This window comes from Dipodomys merriami, unplaced genomic scaffold (genome assembly GCF_024711535.1).
Source record: "Dipodomys merriami isolate MVZ:Mamm:240054 unplaced genomic scaffold, mDipMer1.0.p SCAF_445, whole genome shotgun sequence".
NCBI classification, from domain to species: domain Eukaryota; kingdom Metazoa; phylum Chordata; class Mammalia; order Rodentia; family Heteromyidae; genus Dipodomys; species Dipodomys merriami.
The window spans coordinates 708,539-727,785 of NW_027206008.1; positions in this window are offsets into that span (position 1 = coordinate 708,539).

The following is a 19,247-nucleotide window of genomic DNA, read 5'->3' on the forward strand; positions in this document are numbered from 1 at the left end:
ATAAGAATCTAACAAGTAATTTTCTGTCTGGGCTAGTTTCGGAAACAATTCTAAGATCTCAGCACCCAGAATAGCTCTTATTATAAGGGTGAGTTACCGGCACTTGATTTCATGAAGTTTGTTTTTTTTTTAATTTTAATTATATTTTGAGATACTTGTTTCACTATAATATATATCATTCTACACATAAATTTAGATATATGTATATATTTCTGAGGACAAATAATCTCTAAAAATATACTATTCTACACATAACATTTATATATAGAGAGAGAAGACAGATATAGACAGAGAAAGAGAGAGAAGACAGATTCGCTCTAAAAATTTTATGCTACTATTTTTGACCTTTTTCATTTCAAAGATATACAGTCTATTTTTCTAAAAGTTTCCTAGAATAAAATAACTAATATTTCAATAGAAAGTAGAGTTTATTACTTTCAAGGGAATTTTAGATATACACATGATATTATAGCAACATTTACAGTATATTACTTGAAAAGGTTCTGTAGTTAGGGGAAGAGAAGAAGTTAATTCATACTGATTAGGAAATTGCAATGCTTCAAAAAATCTATTCCATAATTTGTTATAAGCACATAGTCAAACTACCTGATATGGTTTAGGGTTTTTTTTATTTGTTCAAAATTTCAATATGGATTCATGCACAGTGGTAACATTAAAATTATTAATCAAAAGACAAATAATAAAATCATAGACACATATCCAACATTCAATAATTAGCACTTATGTTGCTAATAATAATTTTGATGGGGAGGCTGATGACCACAGTGTAGCCTGATAATGACGATGTTGTGATTGAAAAGGAAAAAAAAAATACGTAGATATCTTTGAAGCTGGATTTCCCACATTGAATGCATAGTTATAAACAGCGTGGGATTACATACAATAAGAAAAAGAGGAGGAGGGCTGGGAAGGTGGCTCAGTGGCAGTGTGCTGGCCTTGTCTACATGAGGCTCTAGGTTTGATTCCTCAGAACCACATAAGCAGAAAAAGCGGGAAGTGGCACTGTGGCTCAAGTGGTAGAGTGCATTAAGCTGAAGAGCTGAGGGACAATGACAGGCCAAGAGTCCAGGCCCCATGACGAACCAAACCAAACAAAACAAAACAGAATAACAAAAGGAGAGTTTGAATATCAAGAATTACAATCACATAAACAGGTACAGACAGTAAAAACCCTAATGTTATTCCAGCAGTCTTTCTAATGTATATACACTCACTGTTCTTGGTGGTATTATTTTCTTATAAATAAAATCATTTATTTCCACATTTTGATGGACTAAGATGTAAGTTTCAACTTAGTGTGATGATTAGTTCAAATAACATTCTCATATAGATACCATTCAATAACCAATGTTTTCAAATGATATATTAAGAGTATGTTCTTCATTACAGTTGTAAATACATGACACAATTTACATAATACTACTTACATATCTGCAGTTACCATAAAAGGACACAAGTTGCAGAGCCAGGAGTTAAAATTTATTTTTATTTCTGCATGAAACTATTTCTGACTTTATAACAACAAACTGAATTTGACTCTTTCCTTATTTGTAAGCTAAGGTTGAAAATGTAAGGACTGTTTACTTTCTTTTTCCTTGCTCTAGAAGTCAACAAATATATTCTTCAATATTTCTGGCAGATTACATCCATTAAATGTAAGACCAACATTCAATGTTGTGAGTAATTAATGGTACTAGAATTTTTGTCTGAGTTCTTCGCTCTGTGTGCTTACAAGGAGACTCATTGGGTGATGGAGAGGACCAATATGAAAAGACTAGGGAGAAATGCATACTTAGTAAACAGTTGTTTTAGGACTGAGTGACTGGTGATGAGTATTTGCAATAGGCTGGTGTGTCAGGGTCATAAAAAGAAGTACATAGAAATTACATTAGTGACAGAAACTGAGAAAATCTTGGTCATTCATCTTATCTAATGGATGGAGGTAGAGTAAGAGGAAATCTAAAGTTTTTCCACATCTCTGTCTCCTAACTCTGTTAGTTACATTCTTGGTGATAAGGATGGATTTAGATCGATTTATCTTGGTGATAAAGATGGATTTAGAGGAAAAAACTCTTTGATAGTTCTAAGATTTATGTTAAACAGATGCAAAGATAGGTCTGTTTGGACATCATCAAAATATTCATAACAATGAATATGAAAGATAATAAAATCAGGGACATTATTAAAGGGAAGAGGAAAAGGAATGTTCTGAGGAAAGTGTGAAGAATGTGAGTACCAGAGTGGAAAAGATTGGAGGAAAGTGATAAATAAGGAAACAAAAAAGGAATAAACACAGATTTACAGAAGAAAAGGAAGGAAAGAATTTTCAGGAAGATATTGAAGGAAACCTACTATTTGGATTTGAAAAGTAAAAGGGCATAGACAAGTTCAATAAGAACAGTGTTTTGGTGAAAGTTATATTGATAAAATGTTGAGATGTGAATATGAGGACAAAATTCTGGATAGATTAATTCAACAGATCTTGTTGATTCTAAATGTTGGGAACAAATGCTTTAATCCTGACCTTAGAAATATTATACAGATATAACTGTCATGAACTTTTCTTAGTGGTATTATGTGAATATTTTTGAAAACTTTATTTAGCTAGGAGATTATAGATTGAACTACAGCACAAAAAAGCCTAATTTCTCCTACAGTTCCAATTAGTGACCCATCTATGCATATCAGTTTGGGATTTTATTGAAATATATTTAGATATGTTTGGATATCTTATCAGCCTACTCATTATAAATGTAGGACAAATAACACCAAGTATTAGGTTGAACATACAGCTTTAATGATGTGACTGAAGACTCCTGGAATTGATTTCTCTTTAGAATAGAAAATGCCTCAATAGCAATTGACACATCATAATTGCCATATAAACTATCGAAATCTAAATCTTGTTAGGTATATCTCCATGCTGAAATAACACTGTCAACCAACCTGACACAAATTCTTATATGTAGGAAAATGTTCTTATAAACTTCAAGCTTTTATTGAATGGAAAAATTCAGACATTACTCTCACCACTATGATTAAATGCCTAACAAGATAAGACCTTTTGCTTTAATGCTTTTCTTTTACTTTCTCATACACATTGTCAAGTAGTGAAGAATTCTGATTTAACAATAAGACAATCGTGACTTGTATTAACACAACATCTAGGATCTAATGTTAATTTGGATGCTTACTAATTAGCTCCAAATTTTGTGGATATTTAAATTTCTCCTGGGTAAACTAATGAACTCCATGAAAATGTCCCTAAGGAGCCTTTCAATTCTAATATCACTGTCTCAAAATGCTTTAAATTCTACATTCTTTAATGTGGGCATAGGGTTATTTTGTGGAACTTTTCTCCTCAGAGAGTGAATATTACCGTATTGCTTAACATGGACAAAGTACCTTCTAGACTGGGCGTGTACAAACAAGAAGTGGTAGTTGAACAATGTTCTTAGCAGTTTGTACAGATGAAATGGAAATAGATCAACTATGAACTCAAAAGGAATGTGCAAAGAAGACAAAGGCACAAAGTAGAATTTGCCAAGAAAAGCTAAAGTATAATTTCAAATAATGTGCTCAGGTGTGAGGGTCTGTTCAAAGTACAGGTTCAGACAATGTAGTTGGATATCTTTGGCGGAAAACTGCTTTAAACTGTTCTGGGATAATTGTACAAGTAGAAGCCCCTAATTCTGACTCTAATCAGCCACAACATCATCAATTTACCAAGTGCAAAGTGAGAAAAAGAGGGCTGATCACAGTTAGTGTTGAAACAATGGCAATAACATAACTTTTCTTGTAAGTGTTCATTTATTTTGGAGCATTTAAGTAGGGAAAAGCCAAGTAAATATTTCGCATGTACCTAAATTAAGTGGGACATATTATATTGGTATCTCTTTAACTTGGAAGTTATAGATTATGTCTTTTTGTACTCTAACTTGGGATAATGATCTGCTGTCAGTTATTTTATTCTCTTACCATTTTTTTGCCCTTCAATTTACATAATTATTATTTCAAGAGACATAATTGAGCTTGCATTTCTAAATTCTTCAAATTTATCTGAACTACTTCATACTTCTGACAGCCTCCTATATCTTTCTCAAGGGAAACATTTTTTCACTACCATTTTTATACTACATGATATTGGATATCTTCCTGGCTAATTCGTGCAAGATATACATCAGGCTCATCCTATATCTCAACATTTGTACCTCCATAAAATACTATCTTACCTAGAAATTATGATATTAGTATATCTGTTGAGGCAGCATCTGTCATTTTTGAATGGCATTAAGTGATACTTACATGCAATCATGTTTTAAAACAATATGCTACTCAGTAGATGAATAAATTGACAAAATATGGTTATATATGTACGGTGTACTTCTATGCTTTCTATTCATAAGGAAATGGAAAAACATGGAAAAATCCTACTAAAAAAATAAGCAAGAAACAAAGAAACAGATTTTATGGTTTCCCTCATTTGTAATAACTAGGAAATATCTGATAGTCTTAGCAGATGAGCAGAATGAATCAATAGCTATGTATAAATGATCATATAAAATGATGCTGAGAGGTTTTTCTTTGTGGTTGTTGTTTTTAATGTACTATGTGATTTCTTTTTTCTTTTGTGTTTTCCCCTATGGTTTGTCCATTGTTGTATTTGGATTCAATATCCAAATACAATACAATTGTATTGTATATATATTTATCTTCATTTGGCAAGGGAAGCAGAACAATAAAATGGCGAGACTAAGGACAAAAGGCAAACCAATGCAATAGCAATAGTCATAGGACAATATGTTGGAAATTTACATTACAATTTGTGAGTGGTATTGGGATGAAGGAAAAGTGTGAGAAAAATGAGGGAGGGGGTAAAAATTTCGACATGTTATATATTCAATAGCTTACAATTACTGCAACCCCGTCTATATATCACCTTGACAATAAAATTAAGCTAAAAAATGAGCTACATAAAATATAATTTCACTGTATTGGTATAGTAAATATTATTTTATGTTTATTACCTTTAAAAAATGAACATTTTGGTTGCTAATTTGAATTACCTGTTTCTTTATCAGACATCAATTGGAATGTTATCAAACTATACAATATTTTCAGAATATACTTGGCATTATTTGGAATAAAACATTATTTTTAGTTTTGTCTCATATTAAAACAGAAAACCGTTCAATTCTATGGAAACTCCTAACTTTGAAAACTTACTAATTGTTAAGAGGAGAGAATATATCTGTTCCTCAACATTCCTATGACTACTAACTACTCATTTTCAAATTCTGAACATGCCATACCAGAGACATTCAAAAGAGTACCTCTTTGTACTTTATTTAATTCTGCAATAGATGCAGTTTTCAATGAGGCATTACATATTTAAAAGTCAACAGAAAAAATAGACACATTCTTGTAGAGGATAAAACTATGAAGTAACTATAATAATTAATTTCTTTTTTTTATGGTAAGTCGTCTGGCTTGAAATCTGGGCTTGGGCACTGTCCCTGCACTCTGCAGCTCAAGGTGAACTCTCTACCACTTGAGCCACAGTGCCACTTCCAATAAAAATTCTGTAAGGGTAAACTTTTGTTCATCAGATTAACTATTATTTCTATGACAATCAATCCCAAGTTTTTATGCCATAAAGTCATCCTAGCCCAACAGTTTCCAACTTGTAAGGTGCACATTAAAATTCCCTAAATTCACATCATGACTAGTTTATCAATATTGTGAAAAAAATACTACACTTTTGCTAATGTGATGCCCTTCCTATTGTGGAAAGAATAATACACTTAACTTTGCTACATCATTTTCCCAACAGTGGTATTCTTGAGATCAGAACACTTGCAAATAGAATTTATTTTTATTTTTATTTTATATTTATTTTACTATATATATATATATATATATATATATATATATATTATCTATCATAGATATTCAGGAGATCTGTATATCTTAATATTAAGATTTGAAGATTATGGTTGAAAGCCCACCCAGGCAGGAAAGTTCCTTGGATTCTTATCTCCAATAAACTCATAAGGAAAAGCCAGACCAAAGTGGCACTGAGGTTCAAGTGGTAGAGCAGTAGCCTTGAGCAAAAACAGGCTCAGGGACAGTGCCCAAGCCAGGGGTTAAGCCCTAGGACAAACCAAACAACAAAAACAAAATTTAAAAACCCCTCAAACACAGCACTTTTCTCATTGTATACAGAGGTACATAATTAAGAAATTACTTCCTGTGCTATGTAAAGGTAGAAAAAAATGTCACATAATTACTCTCTTCATACGATGTTACACCAAAGTCTCAAAAGATTGCTCTTTTCCTATATTTATGAATTAATATCATCAATTTGTTGACAATTTGTCTAGATTATTCACATCATCATTTTACAAATGAACTGTTGGAATTATCTATTAACTAAGTTCTTATTATACCTCACTTGAAAGACTACTCTAGTCAATTAGAATGCCAGAATCATTTGTGAATTTGTAAATTAAATCTTTTATTTGAAAAGAATTTTGAAGTATCCTATAGAATATTAAATTACAAACAAAAATTATCTATTTTAAATCTAATTCTAATTTAGGCAAGTCTACAATGTCCTATATTAAATGAACTTTCCTATTTCTCCAGGCTTTGACTTTTGTAATTCTTCATCATTTTTTTGGAATCTAACAGAATGATGCTTACATTTTCAAATTTTTGGTTGGGAATCATGAGCTCTTTTGCAACTAGAAATGTTATGTAATTAAGACAACATTTAAAACACAACTGAGGATTATATTTGAGTTGCATTTCTATAGGAAACTTGAATTCTCAAAACATAATGACAAAATTAGCCCAAATTTCCAACTGTGTCTTTCTTTCTTGTTTATTTTTTATTCCTTTCTTGGTTGGTTTTATTGAGACAAAATTATATTCTGCTACTTAGCCAAAGTTTCATATCAGCTTAAGTAACTTGGGAGTGGAGTCCATTTAATACAAGATCATGACATCTTCATGATTTTTTTCTTTTTTAAAATTTATTATTTTTTCTTGTGAAAATACTGTACAGAGGGCTTAAAATTACCTGTGCAAGACAATGAGTACATTTCTTGTCAAGCATTTTAGCCTCCTACTTTGTTTCTCCTATCCATCCCTTCCCATCCTCCCCCAACGCCTCCACCCAATCCTCCTCACCCCACCAAAGTTGCAAAGTTCGATTTCGACATAATGACTTGTACATCTTATTGTTGCAATGAGTCCACCTGTATCCCTATTTAAACGATTTGTTTTTGCCCTTCCCCTCCAGAAATTATACCAACATCAATACAGTTAAAGCAGGGGTTATACCATGGGGGAGGGACATACAAAGCAACAAAGAAATAATCTTATAAATGTATTAGAAACAAGCCCATGAAAGAAAAAAAAACATTTGAATACATATCTTAGGGTTCATTTCCCTAATATCAACTTATCTGACCTATTCTGCTTGACTCAGACATATTCTAGTTACTGCAAATAAAGACCATGGGAGCTAGGTTTCTTTGGGTATGGCTTATTTAACTTACTATATTTTTTCCAAGTCTTTCCATTTCCGAACAAATGGGGCAATGTCATTCTTTCTGATGGAGGAATAGAATTCCATTATGTATATATACCACATTTTCTTGATCTATTCATCTACTGAGGGGCATCTGGGTTGGTTCCATATCTTAGCTATGGTAAATAATGATGCAATAAACAAAGGCGTGCTGGGAGCTTTAGTGTGGTCTTGTTTGTATTTCTTACAGGGACGCAATAATTTCAGGACATTGATTTAATTAATAGTTTATTAAGGATGAAAACAATAATATTAATTATATGGAAGCATAATAAATACCCAAGAATTGTTAGGAATGTGGTCTATATTACTGAATAATGGATAGACACCTCTGGCACACTATAAATATATATATTTTTATTAGCATACTACGATGTGCGTGCCAATCTGTTCTTATTTTGTCAACCAAAGGGGCTCAATCTCAGGTCCTGGGAAATGCCTGTCAGCTCAGTTTGTCCCAGGATGGCATGTTGACACTCAATCATTCATGAATTTGGCCCTGTAGGCCATGAGTTCATATGCCTGCACTCCCAAACAATGAATTGTGGAGTAAAAAACAGATGGTGACACTTGTTTTCCTTTTTGTGAACATACTGCGTGTCAGCTATGAAGTGGAATACATATGCAGTCCTATATCCTATGTAATCAATGTAATCAATATTCTATGTGCCATACTATTCAATAAAATAACTGGTTACTACATGAACAAAACAAATGGTAAAATGAATAACTACACTGAATGCAATATGGAGTCAATATATATATGTAAATCTAAATCATATATTTAAAATGTACACAAATAGGATGTTTGCTAGTGGTGGGGATCGATTTCAGGCGTAAAGAACAGACTTAAATTTCTTGACTTCAAGAAAGCAAGCTTCCCCTTCCTACACAGTGCAACAGAGTTACCCAGACCATGAGTTGCAATCCCAGTCCTGGCAGAAAAAAATGGCATCTCTATGCTATGTGACAACCAATTCTTAGGTATTTCATTATTTCTCCTTTTAATGAAAGTAATTTTTAAACACTTCATAAAGTATTGATTAATATCAATCAGTATCCTAGAATATAATTGTATATAATTTTATCGTAGAATCATTCAAGAATTGCCCATTCAATCATGACATACATCACATTCCATTGGTATTCATATGGATAAAAATGAGTTCCTTGGGATATCTTCATCCTGCAGTTTGCGGACCAGAGACAACCCAGGAACCAAGACTCGGCGTAAGTAGAAGCCTGACGTCCTCACTCCTTCTCAGGGAGCAGAGGAGGGAAGGCTACCCCTCCCACCACCCAGTACCGGAGATCTCCATATTGGATACCGACAAAGCTCAACGGAGCTGCTAGCTCCAACTCAGGCCTTTGAATAAAACTAGAGTCATTTAGCAGGTCACAAGAACTTAACCTGACCTGCCAGACTCAGCTACACCCAGGCAAAAGTCACTCAGCATGGGTGGCAGAGCTAGGAGTGGCTTTCTTCTCTGGGTTATCAGATCCAGAAGCTGTCCCTCCCTTTAGCAGCCTCGACAATCAATTGAAATTAAGTAAACCGAAACCCTGAGAATGGCTCTATGCTGGGCTCCGTAAGTTTCTCACAAACTATCCCCCGGAAAAGCTACTGTTTGTTGAAGTGCCTCAACTCTACTCAGAACCTACCCTCATCACAGTATCTCCAAACTTGAGGAAAAAGCTATTTCCCTCTTTTGTAATACTCAAAGCAGATCCTACTCCCATTGAACTACCCTGGGAGGACGATCACAAAACACTGGTTAAAGCAGAGCATTTTTCTGCCTGTTCGAACAAACTGACTTAAGAAACCAACCAAGCCACAGGACCAAAAGCAGACCAGAGACTACAACAAGAGGCTGATTAAGGACACAAGGGAGATACAAGATTTTTCCCACCCCTCCCCAAAAAAATTAAAGAACTATTTCTTCTTCTTCTTCTTCTTCTTCTTCTTCTTCTTCTTCTTCTTCTTCTTCTTCTTCTTCTTCTTCTTCTTCTTCTTCTTCTTCTTCTTCTTCTTTTTGGTACTTTTTATAAATTTTTTTTCTTTTCTAAAAATTTTTAATCTATAATTTTTACCTTTTTTGAAAAATATTGTTTTCTAGTAATTTTATTTTCCTCTTATAATTTTTATTTCAGGGATACATATGTGTTTGTGTTTTTCTTTCTTTGTTTTCTTTCTTTTTTTAATTTTCTTTTTGTTTTTTGTTTAGCTCTACTGGACTTCTGTTTTTTTCTTCCTTTCTTATTCTTTTCACCTTTTCTTCTCTTTCGTTCTTCTTTATGTGACTTAATTGTTGTCCTGCATATGCTCAGATAAACCCGTAGTTGATTATTAGACCTTATCCCCCATTGAGTACACACTTAACCCACAAATTTATTACTCAATTCAAAACCTCTGAGACTTAAATTGCCTAATAGCAGTACTAACTTTTTATACCTATATAATATTTTAAGTATTTTTATTTTTAATTTTTTCACATGTCCTTTATATCCCTTCCCTTCTCCCATTATGTTCATGTTCTCCTCTGAATAGTTTGTTTTCGATATGCATAGTATTATTAATTATTATTTTCTATTTTTCTGGTCTCTTTTCTTTTTTCTTTCTCTTTCTTCTTTTTCTCTCTCTCTCTCCTTTCATCTTATCCAACCTATGTCCTGCTTTGAGATTAGGACTTAGTTAACTCTACCTGTGCCTTCCCACATCACTCTATTCCTATTTTTAACCCACATTTCTCCCTAACCCTAATAATTTCTGGTTTTCCAAATTCATCTTTGCGGTTCATAGCCCATTAATATATAGTTGTCTGATGTTGAATAAATGTATCTGTTGAACTAGATTGTATCTGCAGACTATTGACCGTGCAAATACAGATTTTGGTTGATGCTTGCCTTAAGTTAGTGTTCTAGCACAAAACTGGTGATATTTTTATCCCAAATCTGCAGAGTAAGCCGGAAAAACAGAAGAAAAATGTCAAGTCCGGGTATCTCAACTCCCACTCATGATAAGCAGGAGACAGAACAGATAATGAATAATCCAGAGGAGAGTTCCCAAATAGCTCTACAAACACTGCTGGCAAACATGATAAATGAAAAGTTTGAAAACATACAAATGACCCTGTATAAGCGTGATAGGGAGAGAGAGAAAGCAAACAAAAGGTCAATGCAGGAAAAGTTTGAAAACCTACAAAGGACTCTGTATGAGCGTGATAGGGAGAGAGAGAAGGCAATCCAAAGGTTTATACAAGAATATCATGAGCGTGAGGAAGCTACTCAAAAACTGATAAAGGATTTGCATGAGCAGCTTGAGAATACTCAAACAGAAAGGCAGGAATGGCGTTAACAGGCTGAGAACACTCAAAGAGAACTACAGGAATGGCATGAATGGGAGTGGGAGGAACCTAAGGAAAGAGTAATACAGGAATTGAGAGTACAGGATGAGAATACACAAAGATCACTAAAGGCATTCATGGGATCCATTAACAAAGAGTTGAAGGAAGTCAGGGAAACCACAAAGGGAATGCTGAATGGACCCAACAGAAGGAATGGGAGCACGAGATAACCATAGCCCATCAAGTAAGTGATTTGAGAATAAACAGTGAACACCAAAGTAAGGAAGTGAAGAAGTTCATACAAGATCTAAAACAATGCTTCAACAAAGAATTTAAAGCCATCAAAGCTGCCCAATTAGAAGGAAAAGAAATAAAATACAAAGTAGAAAGTTTTGACAGCAGGTTAGACCACGCAGAAGATCGAATCTCAGGCATTGAAGAAATACTAGGTATTATAGAGAAAGAATATAAAACCATCCAAGACAAGTCCAAGAAATATGATAGATCTATCCAAAACTTGGAAGACACCATCTGAAGGCCTAATCTAAGGAAAATGGTTGCAGAGGTGAACCTAGAAACAGAAGTTAATGGTCTAGGAAATTTGTTTAACAGGATCCTAGAAGAGAACTTCCCAAACACGCAAAAAGATAGACCTATTCAGATACAAGAAGCTTTTAGAATTCCAAATAGACCAGACTAGAATAGGACATCCCACCATCACATTATAATCCACACAGGATCAATTCAGACCAAGGAAAAGATCATTAAAGCTATCAAGGAGAAAAGATTAATCACCAAAAAAGGGAAAGCAATTAGAATCACCTCACATTCCTCAGCAGAGACAATCCAACAAGAGTCTGATATGATGTATGCCATGCCCTAAAAATCAAACAACTATCAAGCAAGAATACTGTACCCAGCTGAACTCTCCTTCATAACTGAAGGCCAAATAAAAAACATCCATAACAAAGAAACATTGAAACAATCCATCGCCACCAAACCAGCCCTACAAAAGATTCTTAAAGATGTCCTGCATATAGAAAACCAACAAGACCACAATAAACACTAAGAAACTGCACCCAAACTGAGAATCCAAGAACCATAGGAAAAACCCAGTTTTTGAAACCCCCAAGAAGGTGGATAACATGGCAGGAACTCCCAAATACCACTCAATCCTATCTATCAACATTAATGGAATTAACTCTCCAATTAAGCCACATAGACTGTCTAGTGGAATAAAAAAACAACATCCTTCTGTCTGCTGCCTTCAGGAGCATACTAATTAAGGGATCTCTCCTTCAGCAGGATATTACCATTCTAAATATCTGTTCCCCAAACAATGAAGCACTCAAATTTATCCAAGTAACACTACTTTCCCTCAAATCCCACATAGATCCAAAGACATTAATTGTTGGGGATTTTAGCACACCACTCTTCCCACTAGAGAGATCAACTCAGCAAAAACTCAACAGAGAAACCGCAGATCTAAACATCTGCATAGATCAACTAGATTTAACAGACATCTACCGAATATTTTACCCAGCAGCATCAGAACACACGTTTTTCTCAGCAGCACATAGAACATTTTCTAAATTAGACAACATTTTAGGCCACAAAGCAAACTTGTCTAAATTCAGAAACATTGAAGTTATACCTTGCATTCTCTCGGACCACAAGGGAATAAAATTAGAACTCAACACCAAAAGCCACCAAAAAAGTCCAATAACACATGGAGGGTGAACAACACACTGGTGAATCATGAGTGGAAGAGATTAGAAAGGCAATTCAAATGTTCATGCTATTCAACAAAAATGAGCACAAAATTTTCCAGCCCCTCTGGGACACAGCAAAGGCAGTACTCAGAGCCAAGTTTATAGCTCTGAGCTCCTACATCAACAAATTGGGGAGATCTGAAACCAACAATTTAATGACACATCTAAACCTCCTTGAAAAAGAGCAGCAAGATAAAACCCAATCCAGTAGATGGAAATTAATTAATTAATTAATTCTGACTTATCAGAATTAAATGAATTAGAATCCAAAAAAAACTATAGAGAGAATCAAAAAACAAAGAGTTGTTTCTTCGAAAAAATCAACAAATTGACAGAAACTTAGAAAATCTTATCAGATAAAGAAGAGAATGCACCCAAATAAATAAACTCAGAGATGAGAATGGAAACATGACCATGGAGACAACCAAGATTAAGAACATTATAAGGGAATACTTCTCAAAACTTTATGCTAATAAGTTTGAGAACTTGACAGAAATGGACATTTTTCTAGCAAATACTGACATGCCAAAACTAAACCAAGATGAGTTAAACCATCTTAACAGGCCCATATCAAGCATTGAAATAGAAACTGCAATAAGAGACCTTCCAGCTAAGAAAAGTCCAGGACCAGATGGTTTTAAAGCTGAATTCTACAAGGCCTTCAAAGCAGAGCTCACACCAATACTCCTCCATGTCTTCAATGAAAATGAAAGAGAAAGTTCACTACCGAACACATTCTATGAAGCCATCATAACCCTCATCCAAAAAACAGGCAGGGACTCATCAAAGAAAGAGAATTATAGACCCATTTGTTTGATGAACACTGATGCAAAAATTCACAACAAAATTTTGGCCAATCGACTTCAACAATTCATCCAAAAAATCATACACCACGATCAAACAGGATTCATTTCAGGGATGCAAAGCTGGTTCAATATATGCAAGTCAATTAATATTATTCATCACATAAACAGGAGCAAGAATAAGAACCACATGGTTATCTCAATAGATGCAGAAAAAGCATTAGACAAGATCTAACACCTCTTTATGATGAAGGTTTTGGAAAAATTAAGAATCCATGGAACATTCCTCAATACAATAAAGGCTGTATATGACAAACCTACAGCCAGTATTATACTTAATGTTGAAAAACTAAAACAATTTCCTCTTAACTCAGGAACAAGACAAGGATGTCCCTCTCTCCACTTCTCTTCAATCTAGTATTAGAATGCCTAGCTACAGCAATAAGACAAGATGCAAACATAAAGTGGATCCAAATAGGGAAAGAAGAAATAAAACTCTCCCTCTTTGCAGATGACATGATCTTGTATTTAAAGAATCCCAAAGACTCCACTCCCAAATGACTCAAGCTGATTCAAAACTTTGGCAAAGTAGCAGGGTATAAAATTAACCCCCCAAATCAATGGCTTTTCTGTATGCCATCAATGAGAAAAGTGGGGCTGAAATTAGGAAAGCAACTCCATTTGTAATAGCTCCACAAAAAATAAAATACATAGGAATTAACTTTACCAAACAAGTGAAGGACCTCTATGACGAAAACTTTAAAATCTTGAAAAAGGAAATCAAAACAGAACTTAGAAAATGGCAAAACCTCCCATGCTCCTGGATTGGCAAGATTAACATCATGAAAATGGCAATACTTCCCAAGGCTATGTACAAATTCAATGTGATACCTATAAAAATTCCAACCTCATTCTTTAAGGAAATAGAAGAGGCAATCCAAAAATTCATAAGGAACAATAAAAGACTCCGAATAGCTAAAATGCTACTCAATGGCAAGAACACTGCTCGAGGAGTAGCAATATCAAATTTCAAACTCTATTATAAAGCCATGGTAATCAAAACAGCTTGGTACTCGCATAAGAACAGACCTCAGGACCAATGGAATTGATTTGAAAACCCAGAAATGAACCTACAGACTTATAGCCATCTAATCTTTGATAAGGGTGTTAAAAAATAGAATGGAAGAAAGACAGCCTTTTCAGTAAATGGTGCTGTAAAAATTGGTTAACTACTTGTAGAAAACTAAAGCTAGATCCTTATACATCACCTTGCACCAGAATCAACTCCAAATGGATCAAAGCCCTCGGAGTCAAAGCAGACACTCTGAAAACACGACAGGATGGGATAGGAGAAACCCTAGGTCTCCTTGGCCCAGGCCGAAATTTTCTTAATAGAGACCGGGAAACACAACAAATAAAAGAAAAGTTGGACAAATGGGATTGTATGAAGTTTCAGAGCTTCTGCATGGCAAAGGTTATAGCTAGCAAGATCAATAAAAAGCAATAAAAAGCCTACGGATTGGGAGAAGATCTTCACTAGCCATACAACGGACAAGGGTCTCATATCTAAAATATACTGGGAACTCAAAAAATTAAATCCTCCAACAACAAATCCTCAAAGAAACAACTGCCCAATAAATAAGTGGGTTAAAGACTTAAAGAGAAACTTCTCTGAAGAAGAAAGAAGGTTGGCCAATAGACACACGAAGAAATGCTCAACCTCCCTAGCCATAAAAGAAATGCAAATCAAATCAACGTTGAGATACCACCTCACCCCAGTTAGAATGGCAAAAATCAAGATCTCTAACAACAGCAGATGCTGGAGGGGATGTGGACAGAAGGGAACCTTACTGCATTGTTGGTAGGAGTGTAAACTTGTTCAACCACTTTGGAAAGCAGATTGGGGTTTCCTCTAAAGACTTCACATAGAGCTCCCATACGACCCAGCAATCCCACTTTTGGGCATTTACCCAAATGTTTACAAACAAGACCAAACTAAATGTACCAGCACAACTATGTGTATTGCAGCATTATTTACCATAGCTAAGATCTGGAACCAACCCAGATGCTCCTCAGTAGATGAATGGATTCAGAAAATGTGGTATATATACACAATGAAATTCTATGCCTCCATCAGAAAGAATGGCATTGCCCCATTAGTTAGGAAATGGAAAGACTTGGAAAAAATTATATTAAGTGAAGTAAGCCAAGCCCAAAGAAACATAGTTACCATGGTTTACCTTATTTGTAATATGTAGTATATGTATGAGTCAAGCAGAAAAGGTTAAATAATGTGATGTTAGGAAAATGAACTCTTAGATTTGTATTTTAATGTTTTTTTCTTTCATGCATTTGTTTCTAACACATTTATAAGATTATTTCTTTGTTTCTTTGTATGTCCCTCCCCCACTCTATAACCCCTGCTTTCACTATATTTGATGTAGGTATAATTTCTGGAGATGGGGAAAACCAAGTTGTTTAAGGATACAGGTGGACTTGTTGCAACAATGAGAAGTACAAGTTTTCATGTCGAAAACAATCTTTACAACTTTGATGAGGGGGAGTTGGGGAGGATTGGCAGTGGGGGTGGTGGAAAGGCTGGGAAGGGATGTGAAGGGTAAACAAAGGAGGAGGCTGCAATTCGTTATAAGAAATGTACTCATTATCTTGCCCATGTAATTGTAACCCCTCTCTACAGTATGTTCACAAACAATTAAAATTAAAATTAAAAAAGAAAGATTTTTATGGCACCTTTTCTGGAAAAAATGATTTTCTTAGCATTTCCTGCCATTTGGAGGTGGAATGACCAGGATTCGAATTGTGGGCTCTAGCTCCCACCACTTAAACCCGAAGGTAGGGAATTCACTGGTCTGTCCAAGAATATCAGCAAGACCAATGATTAAGTAGGCACCAGTGGGTCTCAGCAGTCCTCCATGATACTTGCAAAGCTGTGAAAGGAGATTCATGGTAAAATTCACCCTAGGCTGGAAAGTACTTGAGACGCCTGTCCAACTTCAGTTTCAACAAATCCAGAAGTAGAGCCATGTGGCTCCAGTGGTAGAGGGGTATCTTTGAGCAAAAGCAGCTCACGTACTGTGCCTAGGTCCTCAGTTCAATGTCCGGGACTGGCAACAAACAGACATACACAACAATCTGTGTAGCCATCCAGCTGTCTGTTGGTTGACACCACTACCAGAAGTTGCGGAAGGTAGAGGTAACTGAGTGGTAAGCAAGAGTCTAGAGGCGAATTTGGAGTAAAATAGAAAATTGGCAACCTATTAAGTGAGTGGGAGAATAGAGGATTTCCCAGAGCCTGGGAATGTGGCCAGGCCATCTTTCCCATCAAAGCACTCAGATGTCTGAAACAACAAGACTCTGAGTCAGAGCTGCGGGCAACAAACTACTGCCAGAACACCAGCAGAAGAATCCTCACGTCAGACCTTCAACATTCAAGAAAACAAAGAATACAAAAAAGGGAAGGATTCCAAACACAAACACCACTGGGGAGGGTGATTCAACGGAGGGTCTGGCCAAAGGTGATGCTTACCACAGGCCTCCCCTGCCTTTGGACACAGTCACAGCCACCAGGGTCCAGAGTGTCAAGGGTCCAGATACCACCAAGAATCTGCAGAGGTGCTACCGACATGTGGTGCCTTCCCTGGACTGCAGCAAAAGAAGAAACCAGGTGTTCTGTGCCGAGATCCAACCACTGAAGCAGGAAAAGAAAGACCTGCAGGATTGACAAGCAAAAGAGAAGGAGAAGGTAGCCCAAGTTCACAAAGCACCGAGAACAGAGCTAGACATCCACAAGCTACCCATACAGTGGTTGGTTTTAGCAGAAAGTGATTTACAATCGGCACCAGCCCACATGCAGCTCGCGGCCGATGACAGAGAAATGAAGCACGAAGCTCTCACCAGCTGCCTACAGGCTGCAGAGCAGTGCATGGGGGAGCTGGAGATGGTGGCTTCTGTGGTTACTACTTACAGAAGGATACTGAAATGTTGTTTGAACAGCTGAAGGATGTAACACTTCAGCTCAAGGAACAGACCAGAAGCTTCTATGACCTGGAGCAAGTGAACACAGAGTTTTCGGAGAAGCTGGAAGCACTCTGGACATAGAGGAGCAACAGGAAGAACAAAATCTGCAAGTTCCAACAAGTGCTGCAGAGGTGTGATGTACTAAAGAGGCTACAGGACAACCTGAGCTGAATGGTGACCACAGCAAATCTGGAGACAGACACCTTCTCCCTGAACCTGAGCATTGAGAGTTCCATGCCGAAGGAGGTGGCCTGGTGGCTGACTGAGCACGTAAACCAACTGACAGAGGAGAAGGAGTGAGGATCGAGGTAGGTGCTGCACCTAGAGAATAGTTGGGGGAACTGAGAACGAAGCTGGCAGAGCCATGGCCCCCCAAGGGTCCATCTCAGGAGGAACAGCAATTGCAGGCCCATGCCTACTGCACGCAGATGGGGTTGAAAAACCTGGAGAAACAACTTCACATATAGGTCCAGGAAAATCAGAGTCTCCATTTCCAGATTGCGGAGCAGCAGGAGCAACTGGGAAGACTAGAGGAGAAAACCAAAGATCGGCAGGAGATCCCCGAGACCCCACGATATGCATGTGTGTGCAACCCACAGCTGGAGGAACAGCTGGCCTTGCTGCGGGATGCTCTCTGCAGGGTGAGCAGTGAGAAAAAAGAGCTCACCAGCATCGTGGACTCAGTGCAGCAGGTGAAGAATCATCTGCGGGAACAGCTGGACTGCTCAGAGGAGAAGATAGAGGAATGGAAAGAGGTGGCTGAGAGAGAAGGCCAAGCAGCTCGTGAGCTGCAGGGGCAGCAGGAGCAGTCCCTGGCCTAGCTGCAGGAGCTCAGAGCCACCTGCGAGCAGCACATCACTTCAAATGAGCAGCTTTGCTCCAAGTAGTAGGTCCTGCTGTAGAACCTGCAGAAGCAGACCCAGCAGTTGGAGCAGCTGAAACAAGTGCAGGGTCCGACCAAATGGAGGGACTAGGTGGTGCCCCCAAAGTGGCAGGACAGTTTCAAGTGCCTGGAAGTGACCAGTCCACAGGAGGAGCACCTGCAGGCCCAGCTGAGCTTCCTGGCTTTCCCTGGGGAAGGGGAAGCTGTGAACCCTGGAGAAGCAAAAGCTGAGGAAGCGACTCTCCTCGATGTGCCCATGGCAGAAAATGGAGATGTCCCCCAAACTGAGAGGGATGTGGTTCTGTTAGCACTCTCAGAGGCTGAGATCCACAGGGGGAATCTCCTGCCTGACTGCTGCAGGCACTCCCCCTTCCCCGGACAGCTCAGTACCAGATAGAGCTGGAGCCACAGGTCCCCCGCCCATGAGCTGCCACCACAACACATGAGAGAATGAGAAGTGGGACATGTGGGCATCCAAGAAGAAAATCTGGTTCATCCGCAACCTGCCTGATGAGGTGGACTTCCAGACTCCTGCAGATTAGCTCCACCATTGATGCAACCAGCTGTCGGCACATATCCGCACCGTCCAGGAATCCCTCTTGGCATGTAAAGGACAGATGTTCATTCTGGATCAGCTGTGTCAGGAGAAAGCCGAGTGCATGTGCCGGCTGTCCCAGGAGAAGATGAAGAGTAGATAGCTGGAAGAGTTTCTGTCGCTCCTACACGGGGCTCCAGATACCGACACAAGCTGAGCTCTCCACCAGTCCAGCTTCTTCAGAGGCCTCAGGC